The sequence below is a fragment of the Hordeum vulgare genome, chromosome 1H, assembly GCF_904849725.1.
Source record: "Hordeum vulgare subsp. vulgare chromosome 1H, MorexV3_pseudomolecules_assembly, whole genome shotgun sequence".
In the NCBI taxonomy this organism is placed as follows: domain Eukaryota; kingdom Viridiplantae; phylum Streptophyta; class Magnoliopsida; order Poales; family Poaceae; genus Hordeum; species Hordeum vulgare.
In genome coordinates this window covers 66,601,189-66,610,203 of record NC_058518.1, presented here as the reverse complement: position 1 = coordinate 66,610,203, position 9,015 = coordinate 66,601,189, and the positions used below count along the sequence as shown (strand labels likewise).

At 43.0% G+C, this 9,015-nt stretch overlaps 1 pseudogene; it reads right to left on the bottom strand.

Annotated features, from left to right (window-relative positions):
* Window positions 1–906: 906 nt before the first annotated feature.
* LOC123396679 lies at window positions 907–8,758 on the bottom strand (annotated as a pseudogene).
* Between the last annotated feature and the right edge of the window lie 257 nt (window positions 8,759–9,015).

Genomic DNA, 9,015 nt, shown 5'->3' with positions numbered 1-9,015 from the left:
GAAAACAAAAAAAAGTTATTCACAAACTAGTGATTCACACAAATTTCAAATAATTCAAATTTGAAAACTACTCGCACTAACACAAAGTTTATAATTTTTTTACCTAAAGCAAAAAGGTTCACAAATAAACTGTAAATAAAGCAAAAAAAACAACTCAGAGACAAAAGAAAATAAATAAAACAGAAAAAATGAAAAATGAATTTAAAAAAACTCCTACTAGACCACAACGGCGTGCATACGACTAGAAAGCCAACCTATAGGTGAGCTAGGATGCAAGCCCGCTATGCCCAGTAGGCCCACCAGGCAGCAGAAGGGAGGTACGCCTAGAAGGCCTGCATTAGAGAGGAGCTCAATGCATTGTCGGTGCCAGGGCTTATAAACAGGTGTCGACTCGCCTCTACTAGCGAGGTGGGACTGATCATCACCCGTGCCCCTCGCCACCCCCCCCCCTTGTTGCTAGTTGGAGCCACCAAGCGGGGCTAAAGGGGTGACGGGGGCTGGCGGTTTCATGCCCTTTCGGCTCGCCAAATTTACCTTTAATCCCGGTTGGTGGCTCCGACCGGGACCAAAGGGATGGCGGGGGCTGGCGGTTCGCGCCCTTTGGGCTCGCCAAATATACCTTTAATTCTAGTTTGTGGCTTTAACCGAGACTAAAGGTTGGGGTATATAAGTTGCACTTCTGAAATTCCGATATCCCTCTCTCCATTCGATCCCCAACTCCGATGCCCCTAGCCCCGACGTCGCGGGGCTGCCGGAGTCGCGGCCTCCCCCGAAGTTGTCCTCGTCGTCACCGCCACCCCTGAATCCGCCCTCGTCTTCGCTGCCGCCGACGTTGTCTGCTTGCGCCTCCTCCCTCTGCTCGCCAACGAGTAGCTACTACGCCCCGGCCCTCGTCTGCTCCCACGTTTAGCTCGGCCTCTCCTCCCCTTGCTCCGGTCGTCTCCTGTTGTCCTTCCCGAGCACGGCGGAGCCATGGCTGCCGGCTTGCCTGAGCGCGGCGGCGCCATGGCCGCCGGCTTGCCCGAGCACGGTCGCCTCCTTCCTCCATAGATTATGATTCATTTAGTAACTTTTAGCACTGAAGGTTTTCTCATGAATTGATTCTGATGTTTCAAAGGAATGGTGATGGAAAGGAATTATATATGTCACTAGGTTGTATCTTGCCTACAGAATATGTTGTCAGATACTTGCTTATCTTTTTTATTATACAGAGAGAAACATTTATAAATAATACATATTATGTACTTGAGTTGTGCTTGGTGCTCTTGCAGAATATGTTGTCAGACGTTATGGTTTACAATAGCTTAAAAATAATACCAATTATGTACTTGAGTTGTGCTTGGTTCTCTTGAAGAAATTGTAGGTGCACCTTCAATTTAAAATTAGTGTAAAATCTAAAAGTGAAAGGAGATGGGAATATACCAACATGAAAAAATAGAAAACAAATAAGATCTTCATGTTCACTTTAGTCATGGATTGCCAACGGAACCTGCATTACCATCCTATTTTAAAATTCAGTAATATCAACCATCGCCAAGTTCTATCGCTTTGAGCTAATGCCATTTCCTACACTTCGGATCTGTGTTCATAATAATTTCACTCTTATGGCATGTATGGTACCTATTTCACACTACAATTTTTGCACTTAAATAGTTGTAAAAGTTTATTAAATACTAGGAATTTAATTGTTGTAGAATTGGTTCTCGATGTCAACAATGCCTGGCCCTCATCCTTGTCGTTGACTCGGTGGCGACCACCTGCTTGAGAAGCTCCAGTATGTCCGGGATTGGGCTCCGCCGGGCTGGCATTGGGAGGAGCTACCTTCCGGGGCGCGCAACTTGGGACGAACCGAGCTCCCGTCGTCGACCCGGAGCTTCTTTGGTGGCGGTCACGTGGGCCACTTTCGGTGTCGAGGGTACGGGCCCCCGAGGAGGAGGTATGTCGTCATGTTAGGGAGCAGGACGAGCACGTCTGTCGCTACATGGAGGCATTGGATGCCAGGTTCTCCAATACATGGCACGTTCTTCAGGGATCTCACCCGAGCTATGACCCGGTGATGGTTCATGCTCTTTGGGTGTCCATCGCCCGCGCCTCAGTACATCGACAGCTCTTTGTTGGTTGATTAGTTAGATATTATTGGATGATGCATTAATTAAGTGATGTATTCGAGATTATACATTATAGTTTCAATACCATTATCATGCTTGATTAATTATTACCTGGCTGAATTCTATTCTCGTAATTTAAGTGCCTGACGCAGGTGCCGGGAATAATTTATGTGCATACTACGTTTGTGAGAACATTCGCATGATGACATCCGAAAGGTCTAAAAGTGATAGACAACTTTGGGTACGTTTGCCAGAATAGTATTCACAATTCTTTTTATCATGATCTAATATATATACACACAACTAATATATTCATATTGAGATTCTGTTTTAATAAAGATGAAAGGCATGCGGGATCGGCTCCTACCAACGGATTGCGTACGAGCAATTCAAGAGGAAATAGCGGGATTTTTGCTCGATCAGGTCACAGATCCCAAAGGAGAATGCCATCACAAGCTGTAATGTCTCCATGTAATGATATGCAAATTGTATGTGAAATTGTATATATACATGTGTATGTGTGAATGGTCGTGCAAGAAATTTGATGATATATATACGATCGGTTCTACGAGATTTTTTTATATATATTCATAACGTGTACAATATGTAGTAGCATAAAATATGTTTGAAATAAAAAATAATTAAATGGAAAACACAAAATTAAAACAAAAATTTAACCAGAAACCCAAAACCCCTAAACCGTTTAGTCCCGGTCGGTGTAACCAACCAGGACTAAAGGCCCCCAACCCCCCAACGCGGGCTCGTGCCACGTGGTGGGCATTCGGTCCTGGTTCGTGACGAACCGGTACTAAAGGGGGGCCTTTAGTCCCCACCCTTTAGTGTCGGTTGCATAACCGACACTAAGGGTCCTTACGAACTGGGATTGTTGCCTGATTCTGCACTAGTGCTCCCTACCCATGTTTACTATGGGCATGTTTCTTCTTGCTGACGGTGTTCACGCCAAGCTTGACTCACCAAGGTCCAAGTTCTTTTGGGAAGGAACCAGGACCAAAAGGAAGTACCACTTAGTCAAGTGCGACCCAAAAAGTTTCAAGGGTTGGGGATCCTAAACTCCAAACTAATGAACGAGGCCCTCCTTTCTAAATAGTTGTGGAAGCTCTCGCAAAATGAGCAGGGGCTCTTGCGGACATCCTTAGGGCGAAATATTTCCCTGACGATAACTTCCTTATTTCCAAGGCCAAAGGTTTGACCTTCTGGAATGGGATCCAGACTGTCAAACCGGCTTTTGCGCTAGGATCCCGGTTTCAAGTTAACAACGGTAGATCAACACGCTTATGGCTTGATTCCTGGTGCGGTGCTGAGCCACTCTCGCGAAGGCACCAGTCTCTCTACCGCCTTGCTACGAACACCAATCTTTTAGTGGCTGGCATGCTTAGATCAACCCCTCCAGCAATCTCTTTCATGCAGCTCCTCACTAACCCAGAACGAGAGTGCTGGGTGGGGCTATGCACCATGCTATCCAGTTGTCTGCTGAACACCGAGCAAGACGTGGTGTCCTGGTCTCTCACAAATTCTAGGAAGTTTTCGGTTAAATCGCTCTACGCCAAGTTATCGAAGGGCCCTACACTTGACATATCTAGGGGGCTGTGGAAAGTGGCTATCCCCCTCAAAATCAAGGTGTTTCTTTGGCAAATGTTCCATGACCGCCTTCTGTCATCCAATAACGTTGCCAATAGAAACGGTCCTTCGGACGGTAACTATGCAGTCTGCGGGGATTATGAGGATGCTAACCACATTTTCTTCAATTGTCACCTCGCCCATTTTGCTTGGAGTACGGTCCGGGAGGCCTTTGGGCAAAACTGGAACCCTCACTCCGGTGGGGAGTTGCGTTCCGTCCTCAGCGCCCATAGGGGTGGTTTTGCTAGGATTCTTTGGCATTGCATAGGGGCGCTATTATGGCCTCTGTGGACCACCCAGAACAAGATTACTTTCAAGGAAAAGTGTCCTTCACATCCCGCTGACATCATTTTCAAATGTCATTTGTCCCTTCAGACCTGGATGTCGTTGGGGAAACGGCAGGACACTAAGCGGATGGAGGAGGCCATGGAGTTTTTTCTATCCAGATCGCTGCTCAGCATTGATCCACATGGTGTTTTTGCTGATTTTTGGACTCCTCCAATAGGAGGTTTAGGGTACTGCTAGTTTCTTATTAGGCTACGGCCGATTGCATGTTCTAAGACTTTCGGCTTGGATTGTGTCTGTTGTTTCTCTGTATCGTTCCAAACTTAGATGCTTCTTGTTGGTGGGCTTTATTAATTTGAAACCGTACACATTTTACATCTCCGTTCTAAAAATATATATTTTGACAAACTGAGTATGAGTGCATGCTTGTTTTCTAAAACAGCATCCAAAAAGAACCTTGACAAAATCAAACTGAAACGCATCGTGAGGTACACTACTCAATTTCTTTGGAACCCCCGCGACCGCGTGGAGGCGGTGTCTCTCCATGATCATCCATTCATTCAGTCCAAACCAAACAAAACATATGAGGAAGGTTCATGAGCGGGTGGCGGAAGAGGAAGCTGCGGCGGCTGCTACTGCTGCAGCAAGGCGGCAGATGGCTAGACGCAGGGTGTGGAAAGTTCATTTGTTCTTTTGATTTTTGCTGTATATTCTGTGCTCGGTTTTTCTTTTCCTAGAAATACAATTTATTGTAAATAACATGTCGTATGTTTTAGTAGGATCGGTTCATTCTATTCCTATGGACAGTTCAAAGAAAAAATACTGTACATAGAATGTCATATGTTGTAGCAAGATTACATAAATACTCCCTCCGTCTGAAATTACTTATCGCACATATGTATAAAAATAAATATATTTAAATTTGAAATACACGTAGATATATTCATTTCTAAGATAAATATTTTCGAAAGGAAGTAGTAACAATAATGGAGCTATTGATTTTAAAATTTTGTATTGCCCGATCATGGAGTCGAAGGCAGATCAGGTTTGCACAGTGAGAATAACGGAAACGTGGGATAATCATCACCCAATTATTGGCAAAAAGATGTTTTGTGCAGTGTGTGATTGATTGGTAGGATCGGATAGGCTAGTAATTAAAGGTGATTCATCTATAAACTGCATCGGTCTGGGCAAATGTGTGTGAGAGAGAGAACAGATAGAGGGATGAAAGAAGGAGGGATACCTTCTCCTTGGCTTGCAGAGCCAGATGAGGTGGCCGTGGTGGAGGGCGACGGTGACGACGGTCTTGTGGGTAGTGCCGACATTGGTGATTCCCGTCACTACTGCGCTTGACCTAGATCGGTAGGTGTGCCTGTGGGATGTGCGGCAATGCGACAAACCTCATGTTGCGTGTCGTGGGCCTCCACCTCTTTATACAACGCAGGTTATAGGGGGCCGTCAACCATTAGTGGGTTGACCGCCCCCGATCAGGGCGCGGATCAGTCGGGTATAAATTTCTTTAACCATATTACCTGTCTCGTGGCCTCAAAACATGCTATAAATTCTGCATCCATCGTAGACGACGCAACTATTGATTGTTTGGAACTTCTCCATGAAATAACCCCTCCAGAGAGAGTGAACATGTATCCTCACGTGGATTTTCTATCATCTTTGTCTTTCGCAAAATCTGCGTCTAAATACCCTCTTATCACTAGGGAATCAGATCTTCTGTATGTTAGCATGAGGTCATTTCCGCCTTGCGCATAACGCAATGCTTTCTTTACCATCTTCTAGTGCTCTATGCCTGGATTCTCTTGATATCTACCTAGTACCCCGGTGAAAAAACTAAGTTAGGGTGAGTGCACACTTGTGCATACTGTAAACTACCAATAGCCAAAGTATATGGCACTGCTTTCATTTGATCAATCTCGTACTGGTTCTTGGGACATTAGAATTTCCTAAAACTGTCGCCCTTGACTATAGGAGCAGGTATGCCTTTACTCGCATGCATATTATACTTTTTAAGAACCTTCTCTAAATATACCTTCTGCGATAGTCCTAACACTCCATTTTTCCTATCTTAGTGAATTTCAATGCCCAAAACATACGATGCTTCATCAAGATCATTTATACCAAAATTTGAGAACAACAACTTCTTTGTTTCTTGTAGCAGACTAGCATCACTGTTAGCAACCAAGATATCATCCACATACAAGATTAGGAAAATATATTTCCCATTTTTGCACTTTGCATAAACACAGTTATCTTCAACATTCTCTTTAAATCCAATCTTTTGATTCTCTCATTAATTTTAGATACCACTGTCTAGAGACTTGGCTCAATCCATAAATGGATTTCTTCAGGCGGCATCCCAGATGTTCCTTGCCTTCCATGATAAAACCATTGGGTTGTTTCATGTAAACATTTTCTTCTAAATCCCCGTTTAAAATATCGTCTTTACATCCATTTGATGTAACTCTAAATAAAAATGTCCAACTAATGCCATTATGATTCAGAAGGAATCCTTACATGAGACTGGGGATAATATCTCATTGTAATATATCCCTTCTCTTTGTGTAAATATTTTTCCCGCAAGTCGTGCTTTATAGTTTTCTACATTCCCATTAGAGTCATACTTAGTTTTGTAGACCCATTTACAGCCTACTCTTTTGGCTCCTTTAGGAATATTTTCTAAGTCCCAAACATCATTGGAACTTATCGATTTCATCTCGTCCACTACAAGGAATATGCTAATACACGATGCTATTTTTCGTCGCTACATCGTCACGGTTTTTAATTTACGACGATCTCACGATGAAAACCCAAGCATCGAAAACGGAGCGTCACAAATGAACAACAGCGACGTTTTGATCAAAATCGTAGTAACTTTTACGAAGATTCCTGGATCGTCGTAACCTTTACGACGATCCTAAATCGTCGTTGGCAATCAAACCCAGTCCTATGTGGCAGTCCTATGTGGCAGTCCTACGTGGCAAAATTACGACGAAATCAAAACCTCATGGTTCAAATCAGCCCAACCCGTTTCAATTGATCACATGGGCTGGTTTTATTTTTCTGGGCTTTTCTAATTGGACTTCTTTTGGGCCTTAGCCTATTTACAGCCACTTCTAGTATTTTTTTCGAATTTTTTTGTATCATTATAATTTGGGCCTGGCCTTTTAATGCCCAAATACATTTGATCCAGTTTAAGTTTTGGCCTTCTTTTATTTTTGAATTCAGCAACTTTTTGTTCCAAAACTTGGTTTCCTTTCTATTTGTTGGGCCTTTTCAACCCAATTATTTGTCCAATATTAAATCCAACACTATTTCATATTCAAATCAAGAAAACTCCAAGTCGAATTAAAATCATCCATCATATAATATCACATAATACATCTTCCACGTTTACATAACACAATAACTCATCTCATGAATACATTTTCTTACACATGAATATAATAAGAACGGACAGAATTACACAATAGAACAATGGCACATCTGCTAACAATGGAGTTCATTCCACTTTCCTATGAGCAATCAGGCTAGCGTCTTTTCAGTTTCAGTCTTTGCTCTTGAAATCAGGTCACGGCCCTCAAGTACTGGAATCAGTACAACTCTCCGGAGGAAACAAGAAAAAACAATAACGACCAGGCAAATGAGCACCTCATATAGAGTAAAACAAGCAATGTGAAAACATGTATTACATAGTACAGAATAGTTATAGGGAGAACTAATTCGTACAACTAAAAACATCTTTTTACATGTTACATTATGCATTTCCTTAATGGGCATGACTTAGACAATGTGTTATCATAACTTCCATAGACTTAGAAATACAAATGGAACAGGCTATCTTCTGTTCAAGAAAAAAATGTAATAAATGGCACACTGCCCCCAACTCCTGCGCCAACTGACAATTTTTTGCCTATAGTGTGTCCTATTTGTGAGAACAGGACAACATGACTTACAATGAAATGCTACAACATAGGCGTTGCCAAATCTCACTACAAAGTGCAGCCAACACTACAACATGACTTACAATTGAGCATCAACACAATTAAGAGGCTCCCGAACACGACACAAATCTAGGTGCTCCGTCTTATCTACTAACTGTACAACTGAAATCTGAGGAGTATATGCTAACTATACAACTGACATTCAGATTTCAGAGGGAGCAGATTAGCAAGTGCTATACCTTGACAGTGTCAGCCTCTGAGATGTTCTCCTTGATATCTTTGGCATCATACATTCCCTTTTCCTTCAAGGCTTTCTCGAGCTCATCTCTTGTTATGTACCTACAAGACTTGTGAGGTAAAGCACCAGCTGTAGTAAAATATATCCAAACTACAGAATTCAGCTACGTAATCTGTTGATTTTGTTGCTCAGCTTACCCACTGCAATCCTTGTCGAAGAACTGGAATGCTGTTTATAGGTGCTCCTCTCTGTCCATCTTGTTCATGTGCACCGTCACGGTGACAAACTCCTCATAGTCAATCAATCCATTGACATCTGCATCAGCCTGGAGAAATTTGAAGTAGAGATGAAAACATGTCTGTGCAACGGAAGCGTGTTACGTATTGATAGCTCGCTGGGGAGTGAAGACTCACCGCTTCCATGAGTTGCTCGATTTCATTGTGTAACAGCTTTGTGCCCTGCTTTGCCAGCTCGTTCTTGAGCTCTTTGAGCATGATGGTGACACTGTTATCTTTGTCGATGTTCTTGAACATCTCCTTGAGCCCCTTGATCTCCTCTTCCAATAGGCACCCAGCTATAACCTGGAAGCACACCATCAAGGTTGATTGCCTGAGAAACAGACTGCAATGTACGCAAGTTTGTTCAAATCTAAGGATGGCAATGGATGGGGTTTCGCTCGGGTTGAACAATATCAAATCCATATCCAAATCCAAGAAGACATTATGTGCCCGTCCACGAAAAAATCAATGGACAAAAAAGTATGTCCATGTCCAAACCCGATGCATATCCA